Here is a 16,249-nt window from a genome sequence, read left to right as displayed (position 1 = left end):
GAAATTGAATGCTCTTGTTAATGTAAATTTAACATCCACAGACTTAAGTATGTGGATGTTATAAGGATGTTACAAGTATTAAAGTTGAAGTATTATACGTATTAATAAGAACTTGTCACTGACTAATACACTGGATCTATTGCAGTGGTTGTCAAAATGGGGTCCAGGGACCCTGAGGGTTCCTCGAGTGGGTTCTAAATGGACCCTTACAGGTCTGTATTGTAACTCATAGACAGTGACACTCAAGAGTAATAGTGTAATTGAAATTCACAAGTTTGAGAACCACAGAACTATTGGAACAAACACAGATTCTTTTTTTTCCAGCCATTTCCTAAAAAGTGAATTGGTTTTGGACATACAAGGTTTCCACCCGACAGTGACGATATAGTGCTGGGGCCTCAGACTGTTGGTAGCGCGGGCCCCCCTGGCTCGGACTCTCTCCTATACGCTGCTGGGTTCTCAAACTGTCAGCCAGGGGAAAGCTGGGACACAAGTGCCAATCTGATGAGACTTTCTCTTCTGACACGTCTATTTTAACGTCGGAGCCTGGTGCATTGCCGGTGGACTTTTACATCCCAATGCAGTGTCAATAATCCTCAAAAATAAGATTCCGTTTGTTGTTTTCAAACGGATTCTTTAGTGAGTTGGGGCGGTGGTCGAGAGGTGTTGTGAATAATGCTTTGGCAACACAAATTAATTAAATATTTCCCTTATTATCTCATTCTATATACATGGAGATTCTATTTTCAACATGCACTGACACAGCAGAAACCGTGTCAAATGCACATATGGCGATTTGCACATATATCGGACTGGAGTCAAATGCACATACACAGTGATCAACAAGCACTGATGTCAGACAAAACATAAACCAAATGCACATATATGGAGATTTGATTTTCAACAATGCACTGACATCCGACACAACAGAAGGGGCCCTGTGGGTTGGTGGCATGCCATACTGTAGTTGTGGGGGCTACATAGTAACCTGAACCACTACCACTTTCAATTATACAGTATTAGTTATCCAATATCTGTGACTGAGTTGGAAAAATCAGTCAGACCTGCTTTAACAATTGGCCAGGCAGTGATATACATAGGATAATTGCTCAGACAAAGTTTTCTCACTCACTCACACACACACACACACACACACACACACACACACACACACACACACACACACACACACACACACACACACACACACACACACACACACACACACACACACACACACACACACACACACACACACACACACACACACACACACACACACACACACACACACACACACACACACACACACACACACACACACACACAGCGGCCTCAGAAACCCCATCTAGTGAAATACTGGGGCGTTTCACTTGGGAACAGATACTTCTCTCCAAGATTGATCACTCTGCTGATAATTTCCTAATTTCCAATCCACTGGGGGACTTAACTGGAGGCAGCCATTTTTCCTGAGCACCAACCAGGTTCTCTTTATTTCCGCACAGGGCTAAATGGGAAGAATCCTCCAGTCCATTAAGCAGACAGTCTATGTCATAAAAGTTTGGTGGCAGAGGCTCTCCCAGTCCCTCCTCTCTCTCTCTCTCTCTCTCTGCAGCAGAATAGAATAGTGTGTTTGATCTGAAGGCTGCAGGCTAATAGAAATCAGCCTCGCTCATCAGCAATAGTGGATTGAACTTAACCACCCACCTCCACCCTGTCAATTCAGATTTGGTAAGAATCCACTAACGCTGGGCATACACTCATTGGCCTCTCTGTCGGGTAATCACTATTTCACTATAATCCACATGAGACAATAATGGCCTGTCCCCCCATGCCAATTGCATGGGGGTTGGATTTGGGGTAACATGTCATTGGTTCGACCTCCCGTTAGATCGACCATTACTAACCCTATCTCTAACTCTAACCTAAACATAACCGCAAGCACGGGAGCAACGCATCCCTCACCAACCTTAATCCGGTCGAACTAACGGGAGGTCGAACCTTAGGGCAGCCCCCGGATTTGGGGGATGTCAGGTGTCTAGTAAGTCTAGTGTGGTCTAGTGGGGTCCTGATCACCCCCTCCTGATATTCTCTCTCTCAAGAAGAAGTCAGTGCGTTTTCCATCAATCTTTACGCCACATTTGTTGTTGGTGTACATTGATTTAATGATGTCATACGTTTACATTGCCAAAGCAGAAGTGGAACAAGACAAAATAGAACAATGTATTTACAAATAAATATTGGATATAAATAGGAATTAAATAAAGGTGTAAACAGAGCTGTGTTATATTAGCACTTTGGGTAATACTATCTTGTGAAACTATAAAAAGCATTTTCTGTCAGAGATAGTTATACAATATACATCCATATAGAATACGTTAGCTTTATACTTTTGATAAACAGTGTACACATATGGTTTGTATTCCTTAAGGTGCTTGTATTCCATTTGACATCCTTCTCCTGTCACAGCAGCTCACAAATCTCGCTGCTGTGTTTGCACATTGTTGTACTTCACCCAACAGATATGGGAGTTTTTTGTCATTAGTCATGTTTTCAAACTCTCTTTGGGTGATTGTAATCCGTGGAAAGTATATGTCTCTGATGTCTTGGTACAGTGGACAGACGGTTAGGAAGTGTAGCTCAGTCTCTACCTCGTTTTGTGTGCAGTGGGTGCACAGTCTGTCTTCTCTTGGGAGCCAGGCTGCCTATGGCGGCCTTTCTCAATCGCAAGTTCACTGAGTCTATATCGAGTTAATGTTTTCCTTAGTTTTGAAAACTAAAATAAAAACTTTCAAAAGGGCACATTGCTATCCAGAGGGCAAAAGGGCAGGTGCTTTAGCACCACTTAGTGTCTATCTGTGCAGCACGTCCCTGCCTGTGTGTGTATACACTAGTATATGTTGTTGTTTTCCAGTATGGGTATTTAAATAGTGCATGCATGCATGGAGATAGCGGCTAGAGCCAGAGAGGCAGAACAACACAAGTAGAGCAAGAAGAGCACAGCAAGACAGCGGGGGTTGTTCCATTATTACTGTCTGCTTAACATCACGATGTGATTAATTGAAACAAATGGGGGAGGGGGGGAGGTACTGTATGCTTTGCTGTATTGTAATCAAGCTGCTGATTAGCGACTTTAGGCGGCTGATTGAGAGACTTCAATCAGAAACCTAGCGGCGTCCCCATAAGCAGTCAGGTGAGTAAAGCCTCAATCATCATTTAGTTGTTAATTAACAGGCCCTTGTCACCGTGTTATTATTACCGAGCACAGTGATGAAGAGGGGATATGATAACGCCGTGGCATCCTCGTTCCGGATTTGGAAGTGAGCAGGTAGGGGGAGAAAAAAAAACTTTTAACAATTAAAATGTAAGCATTTAGCAAGCCGCTCTTATCCAGAGCGACTTACAACGTGTAAGGTCAGAGTCTGTGAAGTGAAGACCGCAGGGTGGTCTGCCGAGGTGAACGGGAACCCCTTTCGGTGTTTTAAGCATGTTGTTATACTTTAGCTATTGAAAATAGCAGATCTACAAGCTCATAGCGCGGCACCGAGTGCCGCGCTACGAGCTTGTAGATCTGCTATTTTTGGAAAATCGTGAAAATGTGGCGCAAACCTTTGAATATATATTCTCTCAGAGCGAACGTTTTTAACTCAAATCTTTGCTTCTGGGGGGTCCCTGGAACAACATCATTTCAGATGGGGGTCGGCGGCCAATTACATATAGTTTTGGGGGTCCTTGACATGAAAATGTTTGAGAACCACTGACAGACATTTTAGAAGACATTTGTAGAATCGTCCTCAGGTCGTAATAAGTAGAGATTGTGTCCATCTAAATGATCGAAATAATTATGTGAATAATATACATTCCTGGGCATCACCAACTTAGTGTATGAACAGCACGGTTGGTGACGAACTGTTTCTATTCTCCAATCAACACCAGAGTCTTCTAGAACCCTGCCTCCGGCCGTCCTCAGGTCGTAATAAGTAGAGATTGTGTCCATCTAAATTATCTAAATAATTATGTGAATAATATACATTCAGTCCATAGATCTAAACAAAATATCTAAACAACATACAGTATCAACACTATGCAAAACATACTTTTCATGAAATGCAAACCTCAAGTAAGTTACTTTTCAGGTAATGGAGACCTCAAGTAGTTTTTATTTACTTTATTGGCTCAATATTTATGAAAACTCACAGACCGAACCACTTTAATTTTCCAAAATGTTCCAAAATATAGTAGATCTATATCTGGAGCTATATCTAGATATATCTCTACAGCTCAAAATGCATTGCTATGTGACACATTCTGAGGTTGTGGATGGTGGTTTTTTCCGCTTCATTTGCGCACTGTTTTACAAGATATTTAATTACGGAAGAAGAAATAAACATACAGAGTTGAAATATGGAGATAATAAAAGGTTTTTGCGAGACATGGCATCTATCTAAACCAGGGGTGGGCAACTTTGAAGATGGCCAATATAATTCCACACTCACTCCAGAGGGCCACATTGCATATTTCTGTCGTAGCAAAAATAGGCGATCAGCTATTCGTGCTATATTTGAATTGAAATCCTGACTTTTTTTTTGCTGTGTTTGAATTGGAATCCTGAAAAGTAACATTTTTATTTTATTTGAAAGGCATTTATACTTATGTTAACTTTATGAATTTAAATACAAATGCATTGAACATAAAAAAAGACAATACAATTCAAATACTAGTCATTCAGCTACTAATATAGTAATTAAAGCGGGTCATGTTTGGAATTGTAACAGCTGAAATCAATAGTATATCAGTATTCTGATATTAACCTGAGGGCCATATTAAGTGAAGGTGAGGGCCACATGTGGCCCCCGGGCAGCCAGTTGCCCATGCATTATCTAAACAGTCAACAAGCGCAAGTGCACATGCAAAGAATCACGTACATGTAGCATAGACCGATTCAGAAACGGGTCTCATGGTCGCAGGCAACGTATTTCCTGTAGGCGGAGAAGACATATCTGCGGTGTGAACAGTCGGCTCTTCTACTACATTGAATGGGAAAGTGACTGATGTTAGTCCGCTGAAACGTTACTCTTTTACCTGCTTTTTACTAACACTAACTTTACAAAGATGCCCAGAACAACGGGATGAACCTGTGTAGTGTATGGCTGCTCCAACATAGTGGCAACCATAGACATATATAAAGGCTAGATGGCTCAAGGCGGAGTCTCTGACGTAGTTCACCCGGCGGCCATCTTGCTGAGGGGCTACGGTACAGTATGTTCTATGGCAGCTCAAACTAAAATAGTCATAACTCGCTCAAATCTTGACGGATTTACAAACGGGTTGGTTTAATACAAACGTTATCAATGTGGCTATGATTCAGGACACTTATCTGCTTAATCTTATTTTTTATAAAAATGTTATATAAAAGCATATAAGTATGCGGACGTCTCTGACGTTTATAACAAACCAAACGTGAATTAAGCAAGTTATGGTCATTTAAAAAGTATATGCCCATAGACAATGTTATGCTGCCCCTCGGTAAGATGGCCGCCACGTAGCAACGTCGCTCTCATTGGCCAGCAGCGCGGGTGAGCCATCTAGCTTTCTATATATATATCTATGGTGGCAACATTCAACTTTGGAGAGAAACGGAATGTCAAAATTTAGCTGCAAGCAGCGATAAGGCAGGACCAAGCAATAAGAACATATGCACAATAAGCCATAGAAAGATAGAAAAATGGAAGACTGAACTTGAGAAAAAGAACACCATGGCATTGTGACAGGATCGGTTTGATTGTGGGTGCCGGAGGCAGGGTTCTAGAAGACTCTGGTGTTGATTGGAGAATAGAAACAGTTCGTCACCAACCGTGCTATTTATACGCTAAGTTGGTGATGCCCAGATTTGAACCAATGACCTTGTGGTCCAAAGGCGAGAGCTCTAACGACTGAGCTACTGTATACGGACACAATCTGTTGTGTCATACAACAGAAAGATTGGGTATTGGTTAAGACTGACGTTATGTATCTTTCAGGACCTTTCACTGCTTCGTCTCAACCATAGACTGTAAAAGGTCTCAACCATTACTCTATGGCTCTGGTCTTAGCCATCGCAGTGTATTTTTTGACATTCCGTTTCTCTCCAAAGTTGAATGTTGCCACTACTGTTGGAGCAGCCATAAACTACACAGGTTCCTCCCGATGTTCTGGGCATCTTTGTAAAGTTAGTGTTAGTAAAAAGCAGGTAAAAGAGTAACGTTTGAGCAGACTTACATCAGTCACTCTACCATTCAATGTAGTAGAAGAGCCGACTGTTCACACCGCAGATATGTCGTCTCCGCCTACAGGAAATATGTGACCCGTTTCTGAATCGGTCTATAGGACAGGTGATGAAAGCTATAGAGGCCATTTGTGAAGTTCTCATGCAAATCCCTGAGTTTGTCTGAACCCGTTTGGTATAATGGCGTAAAGAAAAAAAGTATAATTTTGCTGTTCAGGAATTGAAGGTGCAGCCAAGTACAATTCAAAAGTTGAATGACCTCTGCTGTACTTTCCTCCTTCGTTCTGCCCACGCTCCTCCCTCCTGCTATGTTCCTATTTTAAGGTGTAGAGATTTGAGTGCACCTCTGAGCTGCTGAATGATGAAGATGAGGCGGCCAGTAGTTTCCCCCTAACTCCTGCGTACAGTGAGGCAAATTTGAATTCCCTTTGAAGAGAAAAGCTGGGGCCCGGAGCAAACCTCGCACAGAACAGCACAACGTGTTCTTTCTTTAAGCCAGAATACTATAGCTACTTCTCCTTGCATCTTACCTAAGAGATATTGCTAGTTTAAGATTATAGTGTTCTAACAATTTTTGGTGAAAGATGTGTGATGCAGGGGTTCTCAAGCTTATTGGCTCAGGGCACCCCTATAAATATGTTTTTCATCCAAGGCACCCCTACATTATATTCAGAATTTTCACTCCCAGCACCTTATACAGTATTTATGGCATAATGTATTATTACATTTAGCATAACATTATTGTTAATAATTATAAGATGATGACAGAATAAATATGAAAAGTGTTTTCCTAAATCAGATTTGGGTTGTACATTCAAAGTAATTGAATCTGCACAAGCCAGCTCTCTCGCGTGCCTGCCTTGTTGAAGTAATACAAACAAGTGCTCCTCCAAGCAACTTCATATCAGGGGAAACAATTTAAGCGCAATTGCCATTTATTCTCCCTGAGATATGTAAGCGACTAGCGAGGAAAAATATATAGCTGTTTTGGTTAGAACTGACTGAAAATAACTTTGTACTTCAAGTTTAAAATTATATCAAAGGTAGTGTAAGTGATTTTCTTAGGTTAAAATAAGTGTTAAAAAGCTCTATATTGTAAATGGTGCATTTATATAGCGCCTTTATCCAAGGCGCTTTACAGAGATTGTGCATTACATTCACCCATTCACACACACATTCATACACCGATGGCGGCGGAAACCATGCAAGGTACCAACCAGCACATCAGGAGCAATTAGGGGTGCAGTGTCTTGCTCAAGGACACTTCGACAGCAACTATGGGGGAGCCCGGGTTCGAACTGGCAACCTTGCGGTTACCATCCAGCCACTCTACCCCTGAGCCACTGCCGCCCATTGATAGTTAGTACTCATTGCTAGATGTTTGTTCAGTAATAGGAGTCGCCATGTCTCTCCAGCTTTTTATAAAACAGAAAATGCATTTTCAGAAACTGAAACTGGGATACCAATTTTATCCAATCAGGATGGAGAACGCAGTCAGGATACAGATTAAAAAAGTGGAATTGTAAGTGATGACACAAAGAAAAGAGCAGAAAAAATTGGAACTGGAACACTATAACAAATAATTAAGCTCATTGAGTGAAATTTTGTCACCTACCTGAAAATGTATTTTCTGTTTATTGAAGAGCTGGAGAGACAGGGAGACCACCGTTACTGACCACACACTCTATAGCAATGATTACTGATTTAACCTTTTAACAAAAACCTTTTTGTTTTAACCAAAATAACCAAATATTATCGGCACCCACTTTGAGAACCCCTGATTTAGAAAACTATAGATAAGTATAGTTCCTGACTGTTTAGTGTGTAGCTGCTGCTGAGCAGGGATCATTGTAATTAAAAAGAAACATCCCTAAATGATGGAGATGGACCTATGAGATGGACCTCTGATATATGGTAGCAATCTCTTATTAGTTCTGTCTGTTGAGAGGTACAGTCCTTCAAATCTAATCATGCCATTTCTGGCAGAATGTTGGGGGGGATTACTCTCTCGCAAGTTACAGTATGCTATATTTTATTCTAATATGGGATTTTAGATGTACGTTTTGCATTTGTATTAAGATTCAAGTTTACATAACTCAACTAAGGGTTGTAAAAGAAAAACTACAAAAACTTAAACAAGCTATGACACACACACACACACACACGTGTGTGTGTGTGGACCTATGAGATAGACCTCTGAGATGGACACACACACACACACACACACACACACACACACACACACACACACACACACACACACACACACACAACAATAACATAGGTTATGTAGATGTAAACGTGTGGCTAGCCTGTACATTTACAATAACATGCCATCATGATACGGTATATATAGCATCAACAACATGGCCATTATATACAGTACGGCTCTCATTAATATGCAGATATGGTTGAATGAGCTAATTGCTCTTTTCTCCCCTGTTCTTTGTGACACCGACTGTAATCACTGTCAGCATCATAAATGCAGGGACAACTGCAGCTACATCATGTGATGCACGTGGCTGAATGGGACTGCACATTTGTGATGATGGATTGTCATGATCTCACAAATGATATTCACCGCTGTTCCATTTATGTCGCAAATGCATCTATGAGCTAAATGTGCATGCCAAGGTGCTGTATGTGCATTGTGCATGACGATAAGCATATCGCCGATCATCGCTGGAATACCAAAAAAAAAGAAATGTTCCAATGCATGGATGCAGTGATTTATTATTTAGCAGTTGGTTACTATAGGTCGTCTATACTTTTCATTGTTTCAATAGGTATTAAACCCACAGGCACACTTGACCATGGTTACTTTTAAAAATATTTTGAAAATAGCAGATCTACAAGGTCACAACGGATCTTGTGAACGTGCTTTAAGATCGGCTATTTTCCCTATACTGTTGCACTATACGCTGTAACCATGGTTAAGTGTGCCTGTGTGTGTGTGTGTGCGTGCGTGTGTGCTCTTGACACACGTTGTGTTTGAAAGGGAGAGAAAGCTTGTAGGACATGGTGCTGTTGCATGGAAGCAGACAGGCCCAGGGACACCAGGTGAGAGAGAGAACTTTGATAGTCGCTATTGTACGACAAAGTAGGGCATTAATGTACCGGAAAAGAAAACATGAAAAGGTCAAAGATGCCCGACAGAAACAATATGTTGGCTGTAAATGTGTGTGTGTGTGTGTGTGTGTGTGTGTGTGTGTGTGTGTGTGTGTGTGTGTGTGTGTGTGTGTGTGTGTGTGTGTGTGTGTGTGTGTGTGTGTGTGTGTGTACGTGCGTGCGTGTGTGCTCTTGACACACGTTGTGTTTGAAAGGGAGAGAAAAAACTTGTAGGACATGGTGCCGTTACATGGAAACAGACAGGCCCAGGGACACCAGGTGCTGACAAGCAGAGAACTTTGATAGTTGCAGAAGCTTCACAAACAGAAGTCAGAGCAGATGTTGGAGATGGCAGTGCAACGTGGGAACACACGGTGACAGACTTCAGTGCCCTGCGTACGTCAAACCACAGCTAGACCACACACACACACACACACACACACACACACGCTTGTCTGCTGTTTAACAACATATGGGGTAACAGCCTTCAGTAGGCCTACTTTGTGTTCTGCTCTGTTCACACTACAAATTGGGAAAGGGGGGGGGGGGGGTCATATATAGCCTATATATTTTTTTTTTTACCAAAACTATTTTAATATATATTTTTTAAATCGATTAAATCGATGAGTCTGATTAACCACTTAAAGTGTTATACCTTGTTGTACAGTGGTCGGACTAAAAAAGTTAATCTACAAGCTCTCAACATGCCATATCAAAATCACAACATGTTGTGAGCTTGTCTCTCTGCTATTTTCTCTAAATTCTTTTTTATAATAGTTTATTATTAATTGTAATCAAGGCAAAAGTGAAATAATTGTGATATTGATTAATGATGATAATAATGATAACTTGAATTTATATAGTGCCTTTCAAAAATCCAAGGACGCTTTAAAAACAAGAATACAATAAACTGCTGTGGTGTAGTGTCAGGTCAAAATCCAAAATAAATGGCAGAATGACATGACTTGTTTATTTTCTGTAATGTAATTTATAGAATATATTAGAATTAAAAATATAAACTAGTAAAATGATAGAATGTACGGTAAGCTACAGTAAATGTAATCAAACATTAAAATATTTTGTATAGGTTTGTCTTGTTATCTATGGAGATATGGGTGATCAGTGAGGTTGTACTACTCCCTAGTGGCCATATCAACCAACTGCAACAAAAACAACATTCTATTTACAACAGCAATGGGGTGACAAATCGTCCAAACCCCTCAGGCAACGCTCCAACAATGTCGTTTTTATGAGCAATTTCTAGCTTAATATTCTATTGCTCATTGCTTTCCGCTAAATACCTTAAATAAGTCAATGCTTCTACTAATTAAATAGCCAATTATTCAACATTGCCAAAACTCAATAACTCTTGTCCTGAAACCAGTCAAAGCAAAGCAAAGTTCTTTGTTTACCCAGGGTGAATGGACTAAGCTCGAGATGCTTGTTTACAGCCAGATCCTGCTCATAGAACATTTCATGGTAGGGGTTCAATGCCTTGCTCAAGGGCACTTCAGCGGTGGTAATTTTAACGTGCCGGTCCGGGGATTCGAACTGGCGACCTTCCGATAACAAGACCGCTCCGCAAACCGTTCGGCCACCGCTGCCCCACAAAGAGTCTCCAAAGAGTTGAAAAGTAAACACCCCTGGTGGCCATTGTGCTGTAGTTAGAGCATATAACCATATATCCAGTGGTGTGAACTTAAGTAACTACTGCATTTACTTAAGTACGAACTTTGCTGTGTGTCTTGCCCCATCTCTCTCCCCGTTTCCTGTCAAGCTACTGTATATCTTAATTAATAAAAAGGCCAAAAACACCCCCCAAAAAATGTAAAACATACAATAACCAATTATGCCCCATGTTAAATATGCAAGCTCACAACCCATTGTCATGTGACGTGTTGTGGGCTTGTACATTTGCTATTTTTGAACAATAATTTTAGCACTTTACTTTGTTGATGCAAGTATATTTTGATGCTAATGCGTTTGAAGAAAGGACTTTTGAAGAAGAAAGTATTTTTCAATTGTGGTACTGCTATTTCTGAGTATAGTACTTCTTCCGCCACTGATACCATCAGGCATTTGGGCCCATTAGCATGGCCTATAGCTTGCTCAATGGAGGAGTACGGTGCATTGGTTCACCGGTCAGCCCAGAGACATGTGCCATTAGCCCGAGCAAACGTTACTCTGCGGCGCTGCCCCAAAGCACACCTCATTTGTATTACAGTAGCCGTGCGAAAACAGCATCACACATTATTATAACAACAGCTGCAATATATCAAACAATTTTCCCTACTGATTTACTCCACTGGCAACACCACTGCAGTAGCAGCGGCACGGCAGCACAGCACACATCTCAAATTATTTTCCCTGCTAACGGCACGCAGCCGCAAATAAATTAAACATGTGTCATTGAGCATGCTAAATGGCTTGCAACACATAATCATCTAAATAATTATGAGGCTGCCATTAAAGTGAGCTAGATGGATGGGAAGGTAATGGTGCAGGATTTTAATACGGGACGAAAAAGGGTCCAGAATAAAAAGGGCAGAGGAGTTAAGAAGACACCGTTTTCTGTGTAATTCCATCCTTTAGACACTAGTGCTTTTTCTTCCTCAAGTGAAAAAAGGTGACGGACAATGAGGGTTATTAGCCCAATCAGGCAAAGCAGCAAGGTATTGTGGGTAGTCTGTGCCACCACTCAGACAGCTGTCTTTGTCCTGCCGTTTCAACGGTGTCGGGTAGAAACCTTGTATGTTAAAATGGGGGGGGGGGGGGGGGGGGGTAACTTCCAATGGAGTTATTATTTAGTCACAAACTAATACTTTTCATTCGTTCAAGTTCAAGTTCTTTATTACATTTTTACAAAACCCACAGGCAGGCCAAACTAGTTTCCCTTTCACTGAAGTTTTAAATACAGGTATAGCGAAAATGCTATTTTAATTGTACGTTAAAGTAGGCCTATTGCATTAATTTCAGGGGGAAGAAAAAAACATAAAATGTTGAAATATGGAGATACAAGGTTTCTGCCCGACAGCAACGATTTACATTAATCACCAACCTGGTGCCTGGAAATCAGTGAGGCAGATTGGCAGAATGGGCTCAGCACCCGTTTGTTCCTGTGTGGCAATCAGACATCTTAAGAACTCACTTCACAACCTTCAGCCCCATTATCGGCCATTATAAAATGTTCAAATCACCTTTTTATGATTTTCTTTTCTCCACCCTTATCGTATTCCGGTTATTCTTATATGAAGACATGGGCATGGGCACTGGAAAAGAAAAATGCCACAAAATGTGGCTTCAATTAACCCCAGCCGAGACCATCTACCTGTTGATAACCATTATAAAATTGTGCCTTTTCTTATGGCCTATTCTGAGAGATTATTGTGATAAGACTAAGAATAATAAGAATGGATTTTTGTATAACGGTATTTAAAATCAACACTAAAATAAGGAATTCAACTGAGCGTGTCAATGTGATATTGTATTGGCTCCAATGCATCCGCCTAAATAAGGCATCACTGTACGTAACATGCATGACTAGCACAATAATGCACTTCCCATGGATCATATGGACATGGTTCTGTTGTCACCCTTTATGGACAGTCAGTATCATGTACTGTAATCTGTATGCTTAGCAAGAACACAATGTGCATTTACCTTTAGATTGACTGAATAGTGTCTATTTTGCTGTCTTGTACTGTATTTTTCTTTTTTTAAAGATATTTTGGGGGCTTTTTGCCTTTATTGATAGATTACAGTAGTTTGACAGGAAAGGGGGAGAGAGATGGGGGGGGGGCATGCAGCAAAGGTCGTCGAGATCGGGAATTACCAATCTAGGTGCCTGGACCAGGACCTGTATTTGTCCTGTTTTCTACTGTAAGAGTGTATAGCTGTGATGCTTTCTGTTAATATTCGTACTGTATTGGAGACCAAATAAAGAAAGACCACACAAGACCGATTTCAAATGTAAAGTAATGTAAAATGTGTAGGTGTGAGCGCCGCTACAGAGCCCGAACTCTAATACTCCTTCTGTAATTAATTCAAGAATGAATTTGAATGAATCAGTCTGATTCGTTCAAATCCAGAATTAATTTTATTCTTTCGTCATTATGTGAGTGTTAGTGCAGTTCTTACTGGTCGGTGACCCGTCGGTGACGCATCGCGGCCCAGACTTCCACTCTTGACCGCCTTCAGGTTCAGGAATGTTTTCTATATTTGGTTTGGCTGCATGCTGGATCAGTGGTTGTCAGGTCGTTCTGTTTCCAGAGTGAACTGATCAGATGGAGGGAGTCGAGGGACACCTCTAGCTGTTAAAAAACATAATTGATCGATACATTATAAATCTATCTAATGGACACATGAAACCATCTGCTAAAGGTAGCATGCTGAGCAATAATAATATATAATGATACAACAGATGTGTGCATGTACACACACACACACACACACACACACACACACACACACACACACACACACACACACACACACACTTTCTCTGTGAAGTTAGGCAAAAATACTAAACAAGTTATCGGTGACAACAATGAGTTTGAGCATGTGTTACACACTCACTGAGTCCATATCAGTGTGGTTTGATTTTACGATTTACTGGACACGGAACCGCAACAACAAGACAGTTAAACACAAGTTAGCCCCTTTAGGAACACTACGTTAAAGTTTCTGACATTTTGATGACTTTAGACGTAATGTCAGAAACTTTAACGTAGGGTTCCAAAAGGGGCTAAACACAAGTAAGAGACAGTTATGTCTAGCCCCATATGTGCCCTCTCCCTACACTCATTCTATCGGGCTACGTTGTGTCCAGCCTTCATCACATTCACAATACAGCATGTTATTGGCTTCCTCATTGCAAAAGACTAACTGGACATAAACAGCATAATACATAAACAAAAAACATCAGACACAAATTTGAAATAAGTTAAAAATACATGAGACCAAATAGTTCTGTTTCCAGCATAGCATATTACTATTACAGTGAGTTGAAATGAAGTAATAACATCAATAGTCACACAGTAGCAGGCAGCAGCAGCTCGTATAGTCGCTAAACTGCTAAACAGAACAAGACTACACCAACCAAAACATTGTGGAGACACACGGCCACCTTTTCCACTATCAACATATCCCCTGGTTATATACTACTCCATGTGTCTAAATTAACCCACTTTCTGATATCTCACCTGCAAAGATATAAACCTGACACCGCCGCAAGTATTGAGTTCACAACTTCACAAGTTCACTCCTTCTAGGAACTCACTACTGCCACCATCTGGCGGAGTCAGGTTAGCAACCAGACGTCATCATCACAGGCCAGTCAATCTAAGATTTGTCCCAAAAGAAATTGCAATAGTAATAATTTAAGTTTTTTTATGATCCTTAGGGTCATCCAAATAACATATTAAAAATTGTGAATTATAAATTTTGGATCAGGAATGTAAACAAAGGAGCAGAGGAGAGTCAATAGGACAACATCCGGTCTCTATGCAGGGAATTGGGCCCCCAGAGGCAAATTCAAAGGATTTTTCTTTTCTCAGAAATATCCACACAAATAAAACCCACACGCCCATATTGGAAGGATCACTCTGACTCAGACATAACACATGACCATAAACAAACCTGATATGCCCTACGCAGCCCAGTACAATATTATGTAATTTCCCTTTTGAAAAATCAGAATTATTTGAACATTAATTATTTATGGAATTAAATAATATTGACTCTGTAATTACCCCCCTTGGGTCTCTGTCTTGACTTGGTCTGGCTTTAGGTGGTCTCAAATACAGCACTAACCACCATGCAGCCAATAAGCAGAAAATCAATATGAGCTGCCCTCTACCGCAAGTCGACTCAATTTGGCATGTGATTTCCCTTGGGAATACAACCAGGATGTGGGCAATAAGAGACAGGCTGCTAAGGTATGTGGAACAACATCAGGAAGAAGAACATAAAGACCTGTTATTTGGCAGCCAACAAGGCCTTCCCTTCTGGGAACCTGAGGCCATTGGGTTGTTAATTGGTGGACATGAGTGACCTCTGCTGGTAGCTATAGGCAAAAGCTATAGGCACAAGCCTGGCCCAGGCCCACACTGCAAAATCACACTAGTAGGTCTACTGATGGACGGGATGAGAAACTGAAGCAATGGTGTAATTGTGCCCAAATCTGAAGTTAGGTGGTCAAATGACCTGAAACTGAAGAACTTCAGTAAAGGTCAATGCTTCCTCATGGGGTCATTTTAGGGCCTAAGACCTCCAGTAAAGGGTAAAATACTCTTCTTGGTTGTGGGAACAACATATCCAACGATGAGGACCCCATGCCCAAAGATGTCCCCCTTGCAACTGTTTCAACTTTGGGTCAGCCTACATGTAAAAGTGCCCAAAGTTGAAGGGCAGAGCTTCAACTTCAGCTACCCAGTACCCAAGGTTGAAGCCCTTCAACTTTGGGCAGATCTACAAGCTCGTAGTGCGGCACCGAGTGCCACGCTACGAGCTTGTAGATCTGCTATTTTTCAGTGGGGTACATTTAATCACTGGTCCTGGGTCAATCCAAGGGCCTACCACTCCACTCTCTTGATATGTTGTTCCCCAACTCTTGGAGAGTATTTAGGCCTTTTACTGGAGGTCCCAGCCCCTAAAATGACCCCAGGAGGAAGTGTTGACCTTTACTGAATTGCTTCAGTTTGAGTTCATGTGGTTTTTAAGTGGTGGGCCTCGGGTCATCCTAGGGGCTAGAACAGGGGTGCCCACACATTTATGACGTGAGATCTACTTTCAAAATGACCAGCTCAACAAGATCTACCCACTGAAAAAATAAGTGTACCATTGCTGAAAATAGTTTAAATATATAATGTACCTGGG

General features: G+C 41.1%; 1 long non-coding RNA gene across 3 annotated transcripts in view; it reads right to left on the bottom strand.

The window, feature by feature from the left end:
* The window catches only part of LOC306913377, a 129,725-nt gene extending 115,053 nt beyond the window's left edge, over nt 1-14,672 (bottom strand). For 2 of the 3 annotated variants that reach the window (XR_013788524.1, XR_013788525.1), the window contains exons 1-2: nt 14,575-14,672; nt 13,511-13,683 (exon numbers count right to left, since the gene is read on the bottom strand). This is a non-coding gene — a long non-coding RNA (uncharacterized lncRNA). The remainder of the gene's footprint in view (nt 1-13,510; nt 13,684-14,574) is intronic. The other variant, XR_013788526.1, reaches the window with a different exon arrangement.
* Nucleotides 14,673-16,249: the final 1,577 nt, after the last annotated feature.

The sequence above is a fragment of the Electrona antarctica genome (genome assembly GCF_951216825.1).
Source record: "Electrona antarctica genome assembly, chromosome: 20".
In the NCBI taxonomy this organism is placed as follows: domain Eukaryota; kingdom Metazoa; phylum Chordata; class Actinopteri; order Myctophiformes; family Myctophidae; genus Electrona; species Electrona antarctica.
This window is presented reverse-complemented; position numbering and strand designations above follow the sequence as displayed.